Below are 12,377 nucleotides of genomic sequence, written 5' to 3' on the forward strand. Positions count from 1 at the left end.
AATGAATTTTACATGGGCTTGTCATAAGACGCAAGTATATATTTTTTTTAAATATTTTTTTTATGTTTTGCATCTTTTTTATTTTGTCATTTCTGTCGTATTTTTTTGTAGAAATATTTTTCCCCATTTAAACTTCCATGGAAGTGAAAAAGTCAACAGGCACAGGTTCAAAACCCCGCGGGCTTGAAATGTTTCATTTTATTTTTATTACATTTTTTTTGTTTTTGATTTTCTATCCCATTTTGCGACATTTAATTGTCCAAAATTTAAATTTTGACTTTAAACCTTCAAAATAGTGTATTGTAGTAAGGAAAAAAATTGATGGGCGATACCGGGTTGCTTCTAAAAAGCAATTTTGTGGAACAACTTCCAATTTATTTTGCTGGGTAATTATGGAATGCCCCCCATATTCCTATCTGTAGATGATTTTGTTATCTTCCATTATGATTTAATTTATAACAAACGCATTTAATGTTACCATATTCAATAATTGATGGCAACACACTTAGGTATGTTAATATGCCTACGTGTGCGATTGTTGGCTTGCCTTAAGTCATCCAAAAAGGAGCGAAGACTTAATGCTAAGGAAGTTCGTTTTCTTTAAATGCTTTCGTCGAGACACAAAAGGGGTACTACGTACATTTGTTTCTTTCTTTGTGTCGTTCCATCTCACCTCATTCATTCAATCACCCATTAGTGGTGTGAAATATTTGAAAGCAAAAACTGAAAGAGAAAAACTTTTCGCACGTTTGACTTCAAATGGAACTGAAGATGCTAATTGCTTGCTGATGATGACGATGTTGATGGCGATGGGAACACTGATGATCATTTCGAAAACTTTGGGGATAATTAAAAATACAAAAATGCTTCATGACTCTTAAGTGGGATAAATGCTGCATAATTTATTGCATATGAATTGAAATGAATAAATTAAATTCTTAACAAGGATGTATTAAATTGTTTTTATGCTGTCTATACGAGATAGAAGAGTGTCAAGTGAAGAAATATTTTTTGGCAAATCCAAGAGACAGATATTTAAGAGAAAAATATGGAGAAACTCAATATTTATAAACCGATTTTACTCAAATTTAGCACAAGGTAATCTCCTCCAATATCAACAAAACCTGCAAAATATAATCTAAATCGGTTCAGATTTAGATATAGCTCCCATATATATGTGTCGCACATTTTTGAAAAAATTACCCCTTACAAATTTATTTCTGACCATAATATCCTTATTTAGTACCCGATCTTACTCTAAGTTAGCACAAGGTAACCTTCTGTGGTATCAATCAAATCTGGGAAATATCATCGAAATCGGTTCAGATTTAGATATTGCTCCCATATATATGCATCGATCGATTTTCCCAAATTTGGCCATACTACTCTTATTTCTTAACCACTGTTGCTTGCAAATGTACACGTATGAGCTGATCGTATTTAGACTTTCATGTAGCTCTTACATAAATCTATTATCCTATTTTCAGAAATTTGGCTTTATTAACCACACTAATTGAGCGATTTCATCTAACTCTGTAGGTTCAGAATCAACTTTAGCTCCTAATATCAGACATTTCTGTTCAGATTGTGATAAAACTCCCATGTACCCCTTAATGTTCTTAAATGTGGGAATGCGGGTTTTCCCCAAATCTATACCATTGATACCCCATAAACAATGTTTATTAATTAAGTAGGGGTGGTTTAGGGTATGATATAGTCGGCCCCGCCCGACTTTCTGCTTTACTCACTTGTTTGGTATTGATTCTGAGCAAAATGTACCGGTTCTATAAAATACAAAAAAAATAAAGAACTATCTGGCTTATATTCTAGTCTCCTAATTTAAATAAGGCTCAAAAACGATCCCTATAGATTTTGGACGATCGGTTCAGATTTAGATATAGCTGCCATATATATTTATAAATGATTTACCCCGAGTAAAATTTTTGCACAAGGAGTAGAACTAACATGATTAATATGCATACCGAATTTGGTTGAAATCGATTCAGATTTAGATATAGCTCCATTATATATCTGTCGTCCAAATTACAGTCATATAACTACCGTAGATCAAAATTTCCCACCGATTTACTTAAAATTGTGCACAAGGAATGAAAATAACATTGTTACTATACATGCCAAATTTAGTTTAAATTGGTTCAGATTTAATTATAGCTGCCATATATATCTTTCGTCCGATATACGCACTTATATGGCCCCAGGAATGAAATCGGGCAGCACTCAGTGATAAGAGAGAAGTTCACCAATGTGGTATCACAATGGACTGAATAGTCTAAGTGAGCCTGATACATCGGGCTGCCACCTAACCTAACCTAACCTAACCTATATGGCCCCAGAGGTCAAAATTTCACTCCGATTTATTTGAAGTTTTGCACAGAGAGTAGGACTAGCATACATATTTGACCAAATTTGGTCAAATTCGGTTGAGATTTAGATATAACTCCCACATATCTTTCGCTCGATTTAGATTCATATGACCACGGAAGCCAAAGTCTCATTTCGAACATTTTGAAGTTTTGCACTGAGAGTTCAATTAAAATTGTAGCAATGTTTGCTAAATTTTATCAAAATCGGCTCAGAATTAGACAAAGCTCCCATATATATCCCAGCAAAAAAAAAATTGGAAGTTCTTCAAAAGGCACAACTTTAAAAGAACTTCCAGAAGATGCACTCCCAATGATAATCTTTATTTTAACATCCCAGGAAGTTCTTTTAATTCAATTTTTTATAACATGTTTTCTTCATACTTTTGATGGGTAATTTTATCTTTTTTGTTTCAAGTAGGTTGCAAACAGAGTAAGAATTTATAAAATGGTACAAATCATTTAAATTTTGTCAAAAAAAAAAAAATAAATAAATAAATAAAAAAAAAACGCTAAATCCAATCTGAAAAAATTGTGAATTTTTGAAAATATTTGAAGTCAAACGTTTCCGACAAGTGTTAGAATCCATTAAAAATTATAAAAAATTATAAAAATTATTTATTTGACAAAATATCACAGAATTTTTTAATTTACATCCAAATCATTGAATTCAGATCACACCTAAAGAAGTGACGCAAATTCGGTGCAACGGCTGTTGAAATGGAGGACTTCCATCCTATGACAAGCCCATGTTAAATTAATCGCTTCTGCTTCAATTTTGCACCACTTCCGGATCCAAAAAGAACATTTTCACGCTTTATTTTGCTGGCATGTTCTTCCGATTTTAGTAAATATGACCAAAATTCCCACATGTTCCTTGTAAAATCGTCACTGTTAAGTCGAAAACTCGCAAAAATGATTCAAATTTACCTATACTCTAATTCGTATTGATTTGCAAAATTTTTGCAATTTAAATATATCCAATATTTTTATACCCTGCGCCACACTGTGGAACAGGGTATTATAAGTTAGTGCATATGTTTGTAACACCCAGAAGGAGGCGAGATAGACACATGGTGTCTTTGGCAATAATGCTCAGGGTGGGTCCCTGAGTCGATATAACAATGTCCGTCTGTCCGTCCATCCGTCCGTCTGTCTGTGAACACATTTTTGTGATCAAAATCTAGGTCGCAATTTAAGTCCAATCGGCTTCAAATTTGGCACATGTTCCTAATTTGGATCAGAATAGAACCCTATTGATTTTGGAAGAAATCGGTTCAGATTTAGATATAGCTCCCATATATATCTTTCGCCCGATATGCACTAATAGGGACCCAGCAGCCAGAGTTTTATACCGATTTGCTTGAAATTTCGTACAAACATAACACTTAGTCGTATAGTAAAGTGTGCAAAATTTTATTGAAATCGGTTCAGATTTAGATATAGCTCCCATATATATCTTTCGCCCGATATGGACTAATATGGCCAGAGTTTTGGCCCAATTTGGTTGAAATTTTGCACAGGGAGTAGATTTAGCATTGTAGCTATGCGTGACAAATTTGGTTGAAATCGATTCAGATTTAGATATAGCTCCCATATATATATTTCGCCCGATATGCACTTATATGGACCCTGAAGCCAGAGTTTTATCCCTTTATATAGCTCCTAAGAAATTTGAAGGTGTTAAGATGGTATCAAAAATGTTGGTATACATAGTGGTTAAAGGTAGAATATTTCCTCAGTGTAGATATTAAAACAGGTATTAAAATTGCACTGAAATATTCCAATTGGTATTAAACTTATATAAACTCTTTTTAAAAGCAAAGCAAAATATTTCCTAATTTTAATATGGCTAAAAAAGCCAAAATTATTTTTCAAATTTGAACCAAATATACCCCTGATACTTTATTTGAGTGTTTAATATGAAAACATTAGATTTTATTAATGCATTTATGTTCGCAACATCTCTACGTTTAACAATTTCATTGCAGTGCTGTCTTATTTGTCGATTAGGTTAAAGGTAACTCTTAAGCAGCCTTGTCCAACATCTGTTCATTTTACCCTTGTTCAGTATCACTTCTTGAGTATAATTTCATTTCAATTAAATTTCTTAATATAGTCATAGATCCCCATGGTTTAACACTTTTTCCAAAACAAGGGACAATGTCCTTTGGCTTTGCTTGAAGACTCTACAATTTGAGTTAATTAAGAATAAAATCCACAGACAATTAATCACGTCTTCTGCTTGACTTGATACCGCATGAAAGATGAAAATTTTATTCTATCGTCATCATCATCATCATCAAAGTTGTCATCATACAATTTTCTCTTACATTTTCTGCAGAGGTCATTAAAAGCAACCAAGTCTGCAGGGTTTTATGTTGACCCCATCTGACCAGCCATCCACTAGTAGACCACTTGAAAAACACAAAGACAGTGACACTGATACATACACATACACTGCAGTGTAAATTGCATCAATTATATATATTAGTGTATGTGTGTGTGTTTGTGCTCTGTAGGATTTAAGTAAAACCACTTGGCTTAGTTTCATAATTGCATCATAATGTCAGACAATCAAAAATGTCCTAGGCAATTTAAAGAGAAATTTTTAAAACTAGAATTATTATGTTAAGATCACATAATTGCCAATGAATTAAAAACCAATAAACAAATTTGTACGAATTTATTTGTTAGTTTAATTGTTAAGACATTTTTAGAATGTAATAAAATCTAATACCTACTTCTAATGAAAAGTAGAACATTGAATGGGGTTTAAATTTTGATATTTCAGAATCAAAACGTAATTATGAGCTCAGTAAAGAAAGAAGACTGATTCCATTCGATATGAACAGAAAATTGCACATGTTCGGACGAAACAACACGTACACTTATGTGGCAACTGCTGGCCGGTGAATAGTATCCGTCGGGTCAATCCGGTGCAAAGAACACGCCGCCGTGGGATTGTTGACTAGGGTAATTTTAGCCCAATTAAGATCAGGAAAGTGCAGCCGCTTCAATTCCTACTTATCTGTGACTGATAGCAGCTTAGCTGACGTATGTCCAATTTGCAACCAAGGGCCACACGACACGCGTCATCTTTTCTCTTGCTCAGCTAAACCAACCCGACTTACCACCAGATCACTCTGGACACATCCTTCCTTAGTCGCAGAATTCCTCGATCTGGTCACAAGCGTATAACATAACAAGTAAGGAAAGTCTAAAGTCGGGCGGGGCCGACTATATTATACCCTGCACCACTTTGTAGATCTAAATTTTCGATACCATATCACATCCGTCAAATGTGTTGGGTGCTATATATAAAGGTTTGTCCCAAATACATACATTTAAATATCACTCGATTTGGACAGAATTTGATAGACTTTTACAAAATCTATAGACTCAAAATTTAATTTGGCTAATGCACTAGGGTGGAACACAATTTTAGTAAAAAACAAGTACATACGGCCGCAAGTTCGGCCAGGCCGAATCTTATGTACCCACCACCATGGATTGCGTAGAAACTTCTACGAAAGACTGTGATTTAGTCCATACATGATATATATTAGACAATAAAGTTATGTATAGTTAAGTCTACAAATAATTACGAATCGATATGGATTTTTTGTACGTAGAGAGCAAGAATTGAAATATGGGGGTCGTTTATGTGGGGGCTATATACAATTATGAATTTGATATGGACCAATTTTTGTGTGATTGGGGATCGATTTATCTGAGGGCCATATATAACTATAGACCGATATGGACCTAGTTAGGCATGGTTGTTAACGACCATATACTAGCACAGTGTACCAAATTTCAACTCACTCGGATGAAATTTGCTCCTCCAAGAGGTTCCAAAACCAAATCTCGGGATCGGTTTATATGGGGCTATGTACGATTATGGACTGATATGGACCACTTTTGGCATGGTTGTTAAATATCATATACTACCACCACGTACCAAATTTCAAGCAGATCGGATGAATTTTGCTTCTCCAAAAGGCACCGGAGGTCAAATCTGGGGATCGGTTTATATGGGAGCTATATATAATTATGGACTGATAGGAACCAATTCCTGCATGGTTGGTGGATACCACATACTAACATCACGTACCAAATTCCAACCGAATGGGAAGAATTTTGCTCTTCCAAGGGGCTCTGGAGGTCAAATCTGGTGATCGGTTTATATGGGGGTTTTATATAATTATGAACCGATGTGGACCAATTTTTGCATGGTTGTTATAGACCATATACTAACATCACGTACAAAATTTCAGCCGGATCGGATGAAATTTGCTTCTCTTAGCGGCCTCGCAAGCCAAATCGGGGGATCGGTTTATATGGGGGCTATATATAATTATGGACCGACGTCGACCAATTTTTGTATGGTTGTTAGAGACCATATACTAACACCATGTACCAAATTTCAGCCGGATCGGATGAAATTTCCTTCTCTTAGAGGCCTCGCAAGCCAAATCGGGGGATCGGTTTATATGGGGGCTATATATAATTATGGACCGATGTGGACCAATTTTTGCATGGTTGTTAGAGACCATACACTGACACCATGTACCAAATTTCAGCCGGATCGGATGAAATTTGCTTCTCTTAGGGGCCTCGCAAGCCAAATCGTTGGATCGGTTTATATGGGGGCTATATATAATTATGGACCGATGTGGACCAATTTTTGCATGGTTGTTAGAGACCATATACTAACACCATGTACCCAATTTCAGCCGGATCGGATGAAATTTGCTTCTCTTAGAGGCCTCGCAAGCCAAATTTTGGGGTCCGTTTATATTGGGGCTATACGTAAAAGTGGACCGATATGGCCCATTTGCAATACCATCCGACCTACATCAATAACAACTACTCGTGCCAAGTTTCAAGTCGATAGCTTGTTTCGTTCGGAAGTTAGCGTGATTTCAACAGACGGACGGACGGACGGACGGACGGACGGACGGACATGCTCAGATCGACTCAGAATTTCACCACGACCCAGAATATATATACTTTATGGGGTCTTAGAGCAATATTTCGATGTGTTACAAACGGAATGACAAAGTTAATATACCCCCCATCCTATGGTGGTGGGTATAAAAATGGTCCGATATATCTTATTTTCAATACAAGCCGACCTATATAAACAAGAACTACTTGTACCCTGTTTCAAGTGTATAGCGTGTTTCGTTCGGAAGTTAGCAGATTACCAGAGTAGCACAAACCAGAGTATACAAACAGAAAATATCACAGCATGTCGAGGAGGTTCCACCAAAATTTATAAATTAAGAAATTTAGTAAATTTAACGGTTGGGCAGGGCACTACTCCAAATAATCTTCCATGTCGTACTTACACACACACACACCCTCACATTAAATATTCTAAGTTTCCATAACGAAATATTTTGAGTATGCACTACACTACCACAAATATGTATTTATTCTCAAAATTATTCTTCTCTAGAGAACATCAAAAGCTATGCTATTCACCACACGGGTGGCATAAAGTCTTATCAACCTACAACTTTGTTGCTAGCTAAATAGCATTAGAAACAATAACAATTGCTTCCCACTTGGGTGCACTAAGAGACTTTCTTACGCTCCCTAGTGCATCACTAAGTAAACAGCTATAACAGTAAACAGCCTCAAGCTTAAGTATCAATTTTCTAAAATGAAAATGATTTCAATTCATGTGGGTGCAGAGGAGTACACATCGCACTAAAGAGGCATAGCATACAATTCACATAGTAAATCTCACTCGCACTCTCTCTCCCCCTCTCTCTGTGTGGCAAAATAATAACGCGAAACCAACATGTAAACAAATCGCAACATTATCAGCATGAAAAGCATAAAATATGAACAAATAATAAAGAACAAGCAGTAGCACAACATCATGACAGGCTAGACAAATAGATAGAAGAAACGACAGACATGCTCCCGCCAGTGAAATAGTGTTAGAGAAAAAATGTGATGGATCCGTAGAGGGAGCATAACATAGTAATTTAGTACGTGGTAGAGTATGGTAAGGAAAAATGAAACTCATCAAAAACTTTCATTCTATTTAAGCTAATAATATAATTTCGTATTATGAATACCATGGAAAACATGAAGGAATACAATAAAAAGAAATAAAACAAAAACTTCCAGTGAGTAACTAAAGATTCCAATTAAGGTTTATGCAAGAGCACAACGCTCGCTTGATATACGAAGCCACCACATTCCACACTCCATGTAACCAATGAATTGTTTATTGCAAAAAGGAACAAACTTTTTGATAGATTTTCCAACAAAATTGTGGAAACTATTTGCAACGTAATCAAACGCGCTATATTAACATGCACCATGAACTACAAACTTTTTTTGAAAAACAAAATAAAGTAATGAGGTGTAATTTGGCAGCTCGGAATTTATGATACCCCACATAAATATGATATTGAGCAATATTTGAAAATATTATATAAACGAAACCTTTGTTCGTAATGTTTTTAATTCAATATAATCTATGCCGTGACCATCTAGAATATTTGAACCAATGGATAGACATGTAAGGCTGGACAGACATCCCTGGGTTCTTTCTTAGGGAATCCTTTGATAAGATTTTCTTGATATACAAATTCACTATAAATTAAAAAAAAAAAAAAAAACAAGTAAGGAAAGTCTAAAGTCGGGCGGGGCCGACTATATTATACCCTGCACCACTTTGTAGATCTAAATTTTCGATACCATATCACATCCGTCAAATGTGTTGGGGGCTATATATAAAGGTTTGTCCCAAATACATACATTGAAATATCAGTCGATCTGGACAGAATTTGATAGACTTCTTTAAAATCTATAGACTCAAAATTTAAGTCGGCTAATGCACTAGGGTGGAACACAATTTTAGTAAAAAAATATGGGAAACATGTAATTTGAAGCAATTTTAAGGAAACTTCGCAAAAGTTTATTTATGATTTATCGCTCGATATATATGTATTAGAAGTTTAGCAAAAATTAGAGTCATTTTTACAACTTTGCGACTAAGAAGTGGTGATTTAACAAGGAAAATGTTGGTATTTTGACCATTTTTGTCGAAATCAGAAAAACATATATATGGGAACTATATCTAAATCTGAAGCGATTTCAATCAAATTTGGCGCACATGACTATATTACTAATTGTACTCCTAGTGCAAAATTTCAACCAAATTGGGCCAAAAATCTGGCTTCTGGGGCCATATAAGTCCATATCGGGCGAAAAATATATATGGGAGCTATATCTAAATCTGAACCGATTTCTTCTCCAAAATCAATAGGGTTCTGTTATGACCCAAATTAGGAACATGTGCCAAATTTGAAGGCGATTGGACTTAAATTGCGACCTAGACTTTGATCACAAAAATGTGTTCACAGACAGACGGACGGACGGACGGACAGACGGACATGGTTATATAGACTCAGGGACCCACCCTGAGCATTATTGCCAAAGACACCATGTATCTATCTCGTCTCTTTCCGGGTGTTACAAACATATGCACTAACTTATAATACCCTGTTCCACAGTGTGGCGCAGGGTATAAAAAACAGATGTGGCTTGCGGAGCCTCTACACCGAAAAAAAAGTTTACTATTGTTTACGAAAAATGAACTAACCCATAGTAAGAATGACCATGATTTGGCGCCAAAGATTTTTTTCATCTAGATAAGTTCATGATTTTCTTATAAATAAGATTATGTATTGCATCGTATTTTAGTTCATTCTTACTACGCTGTGGGAAGAATGTACTTACACTCATTCAAAATATTCCTGCTATCCGGAAAAATGAACAAGTTTTTGGGAATCCTATATTTAGAAATTGGTTTCAAATAAACTGTTTATCAGTATAATTTTCAAAGAAGTAAATAAATTGAGGAATTAAAGGTACAACAAGCCTGTATACAACTAAGAAATTTTTCGTATAATATAAGACAATTTTTCATAACTACCAGTATTTTATTTCAAAAAATTATTATTATATTACATAAAACTATGGCTTATGATATACAATAAAAGAAATGTTTTTATTCGTACGCTGTATGCTGTTACTTTTCGGTAGTTAGTAATTGCTTCTTCAAAAGAGTAATATTCTATGTTAGTAGAATGAAACTAATTAATATCAATTTCCATTTTCTATCCATATGAAAGATATATGCCATAAGTTGCTATTTTAATTTCATTTCTGTCCAATTTCACCGATTTCGCTAGTTTTTGTTGTGTGGATTTGCGTCATAAACCTCTGAAGTTAAAAAGGTATATAAAATATAAAAATATTAACAAATTCTATGGTATTTTGATCTTTATCTTACAACAGAATTTTCTTAGAGCAAATAGGGATATCAGCTTAGTTAGCATTAAACAGTAAGAAGATTCCAAAAAATACCATTAGATTTGCTGTCATCCTGCATATGAAAATTATTTTTAATAAATAGAAATTTTGGCTTTATTACAAATGGACGAAAAACTTACCACATTGAAAAAAATCATCCAATTACTACATTAGTGGAATCATATCCATGCACAAATGGGACATTTTTGAAATCTTTCTCAGAATATAAATGAAATAAAAATATTATAAAATTAGATATAATTTCCACTTGTCAATATAGCATTTAGTATTTGTGGTGGATATTAAGTTCGAGTTTAGTGGCAAAAATCCCAATTTTTCATGATTAGTTTTCTTTAGAAATACATGGGAACAAAATTGAACCGTTTTTGTGCTCATTTAAAATTTATATCAAATTTTTAGTAATTTGAGGTCGCTGAATCCAAATTTACACTTGTTTTTTTAAGAGCTCGACTTTTTGAGATATACGGTTATGTTCAAAATTAAGGCACTTCCGCTATATATATCGGAATAACTTGAAAACAATTCATCATATTAAATTAAAAAAACAGCGTTCTACATAAGCTTAAAAACGATTTTCTGTTCTTAATCGTGTAATCCATTTAAAGAATATAAACTTAATAAAAAACTTGTTTCGAGCTATTCTCCATCAAGTTATATTTAAATTTGCATCGAAGGCGTATAATTTTATACTTTTCTTACTGATTTATTTCTGATTTTAGCACCTAAACCCGAACTTAGTACACACCTTAAGGACTCGCTATAACATAAAAATATAGACTCAAAAAATTGTACTGTGATCCAGATGTAGAGTAAATATAGATCATTTTATTACCACTCATTATGAATAGTTTTATGTAAACCAATTTAAAACCGCACTAATTTTAAATTATTAATAGAAATATACAGTTTCTTAATATGTGATTTATTTTAGAGTTATTTATTTTTTATCAATATAAAGTGTTTTTGTTTTCTCTAACATCACACCATTCACTTATCAGTTTCTAAAATGTTACGAAATAAATGTATTTTTATTAATAAACACAAATACCGCACGCAAGCGCACCACGTGTGCGCTTCATAAATGCATCAACAGAACTGAATGCACCAATAAAACTCAAAGACACAAATAGTCATAAAGGACACATATGTAAAGAAAAACAACTCCACACACAAATGATCCCTTTCTGATCTCGCTATTGCAACAAAACAACTATCACCACAAAAGATACCAACAACACACATTCCATAACATCATCGCAATAACAAACACAAACAAAAAAAAAAAAGATGATGCAATAATTTCATAATTTCTTCTCACTTCAATTTCCAGTATCACGTTTATTGATTAGTTGGTATTCTATCTATAGGATAAGGTAAAATATATTCAAAATTTACGAGGAATCCATAAAAAATTATATACACCCGTCAAGGATTAAATTAACTACTTTTTATTCTACTTTATCTAAAATTTTCAATGTGAGGAAATATACTCCAACTTATAGTAAAAACCGAAATAAGCTGTAGGAAGCCGTCATACGAATCGGTACTGTGGTTAAGTTAATTTTTACTACAAAAATTTTTTTCCATACAAAAATTTTTCTTAGTAAATTGTCCACATTTCGTAGCAAG

The 12,377-nt window shown here is 33.9% G+C and overlaps 1 protein-coding gene and 1 long non-coding RNA gene across 2 annotated transcripts in view; one reads left to right on the plus strand and one right to left on the minus strand.

The window, feature by feature from the left end:
• Positions 1–12,377, plus strand: part of CadN2 (Cadherin-N2) — a 799,659-nt gene that overhangs the window by 379,537 nt on the left and 407,745 nt on the right. The window lies entirely within an intron of this gene.
• LOC142225108 (uncharacterized) lies at positions 10,340–10,995 on the minus strand. Its single transcript, XR_012719211.1, has 3 exons — positions 10,868–10,995; positions 10,708–10,800; positions 10,340–10,637 (listed from the first exon to the last, which is right to left on the minus strand). It is a non-coding gene; the product is annotated as an uncharacterized LOC142225108 (long non-coding RNA).

The sequence above is a fragment of the Haematobia irritans genome, chromosome 2 (assembly GCF_050003625.1).
Source record: "Haematobia irritans isolate KBUSLIRL chromosome 2, ASM5000362v1, whole genome shotgun sequence".
Taxonomy (NCBI): Eukaryota; Metazoa; Arthropoda; class Insecta; order Diptera; family Muscidae; genus Haematobia; species Haematobia irritans.